Consider the following 2,384-nt stretch of genomic DNA (forward strand, 5'->3'; position numbering starts at 1 on the left):
TCGATAACACACATCTGTTCTTCTCTATAATGCCTATATAGTTGTGCTCTTGAAAACATTCCTTCATTATATAATGTCTTAGCATTTAATAGTTTTAATTTATTCTGTTGGAACAATTGTATTTCTTTATCTACGTCTATTACCTCTTCTAACTGTTGTCTTGAAGTCATTCTTGGTTTATTTGTTATTTTATATAGCACACTATTTGTTAATCTGTTTTGGGTAAAACTTGATCTTTGTCTATTCTGGGATGCTGAAAAAAAGTCCATGCTTTGGGCTTAGTTGGTTTAGTTATTTTAGCTTCTTTAATTTTTTTTTTGAGGGGTTATTTCTATCCTTTTAAATTGTTCTATTAATTCTTCTATATATTTATCTTGACTGACTTTTTGTTTTTCTTTTTTCTAGGTTCTTATTCAGTTCTAATAGTAACAAAATTATAATATTATTTTATTTTATGATTAAAGAGTGCTTTTCCCTGAGGTTGATGATCTGATAATCCTTCGGGATTTGGTTGAATCTGTGCTGCTTTTTGTAATATTGCTAGATAAAGTTTATCTTGTAGTATATCATTCATGAGAGTATTATATTTTTCATTTGATTAATTTCTTTTTGTACCTCTTCTAATACTAGCCTTATTTCAAGATTTTTCAAATTACCTTTGTCTTTGTTAATTAAAAGTTTAAATTTTTTGTCTTATTTTGCTTGTTGGTTCTTTAAGAAATCAAAATTTAATTCTATTTTATCTAACAATTTCTTTTGTTTGTTTTGCAGATCTTCCAATATTTCTAGAGTTTTTAATATTTTTATATTTTCTTGTTGAATCTTTTCTCCTGGGTTTATTATAAAATTTGTAATGGTATTTAATGTGGATTTTCTCCATGCAATGTATGTTCTCCGTTGTTAAAATTACATCTAATAAGAGAATTATCTTTAAAACGTTTGTATTTCTTTTTAGCTGGGATTGTTAGATCTAAATATTCTAGATTCTTTAAATTATCTATTTTTACACTATAATTTTTTATCCTAAAGGTATTTTGCTAATACAGTGATTTCTAATGGCCTTTATTCTATAATTTTTGTAGTCTATACAGTATCTAATACTTTCTAATTTACACTTAAACAAACTTATACAGTTTACACAGTTTACTAATGTTATAAGGTCTGAGATTGTAATGGCTTCTGATAATTCTATAACTTCTAATATTTCTATTTGATTTATTAATATTTTTTCTTCTTCCAAAATTTCGTTTCTTAGTCTTATTTCTTTATATAATCGATTATATTCTCTTTGTATTTGTCTCGCAAAAGGATACATTTTCATGTATTTTTACCCTAAAGAAATAATTACTTGATCACAACATCTCTTATAATAGCTTATTCTTTTATTATAATTAGATATATCAATACTAATTTCCGGTAATTCCCAACTTATTTCACTTAAATATTCTTTGAATGATTCTGATTGTGAAGTGTCTATATATGTTAATAAATCTAGATAAATACTTAAGAATATTTCTAGTTCTTCTTTCTCTTCCCTTTATTTTAGTTCTTCGTTTAAAAATCAATATATTAGTCGTATATTATTAGTAAAAGGATGTCTTTTTATTTATTATTATTTTTAAACTTAAGATGTTTTATGAAATGATATTCTAATTCGGATATTGTAATAATTAGTTTGTCTAAGGTTATAGGGTCTTCTTTTGTAGTACTAAGTCTTTTATATTTTATGTATAAACTATACAAATTATTTTTGATTTCTTTTAATGTTTTTGTATTTTTATGTGGTGTATTCATTAGGCCAAATAAAAAGGATATATATCTCTTAAAATCTTATCTACCCAAAGCTTGTGGTTAATATAAACTATTTGTTCTCTAACTTTTCTTAATCTATTATCTACTTCTTGTAGTTTAATCCTAACTTCTTCTCTAGATTCTGGGGAAAATTCAAATAATTTTATACTTAATTGCTTATGTTGCAGTAAGACGTTATATAAATTTTTAAGTTGTTCCTTTAAATTTTTCTGAGACCAATAGTATTTCGAATCTAATATTACTAAACGTTCGTTGGGTCTAGGCTTTCTTTTCTGAGTTTTTGATATCATATATAATAAAGTCTCCTAGAATTTTAGGGCCCTGATACCAATAAAATAGACAAAATGATATAATATAATAGATAGGTAATATAAACAGATAATATAGTAATAATAGAGAATATAATAAACAAACAATAGACAACAATAATTGTTGACAGGACGGATAGATAGATATATTAATAATATATAAACAAAACTAATAATAAATAGTAACTAGTATTTATATATATAAGCAATATATATATACACTAATAAGGATAAGTGTGTGTATATATATATATATATATATAT

Source organism: Capsicum annuum, chromosome 11 (assembly GCF_002878395.1).
Source record: "Capsicum annuum cultivar UCD-10X-F1 chromosome 11, UCD10Xv1.1, whole genome shotgun sequence".
Classification (NCBI taxonomy): Eukaryota; Viridiplantae; Streptophyta; class Magnoliopsida; order Solanales; family Solanaceae; genus Capsicum; species Capsicum annuum.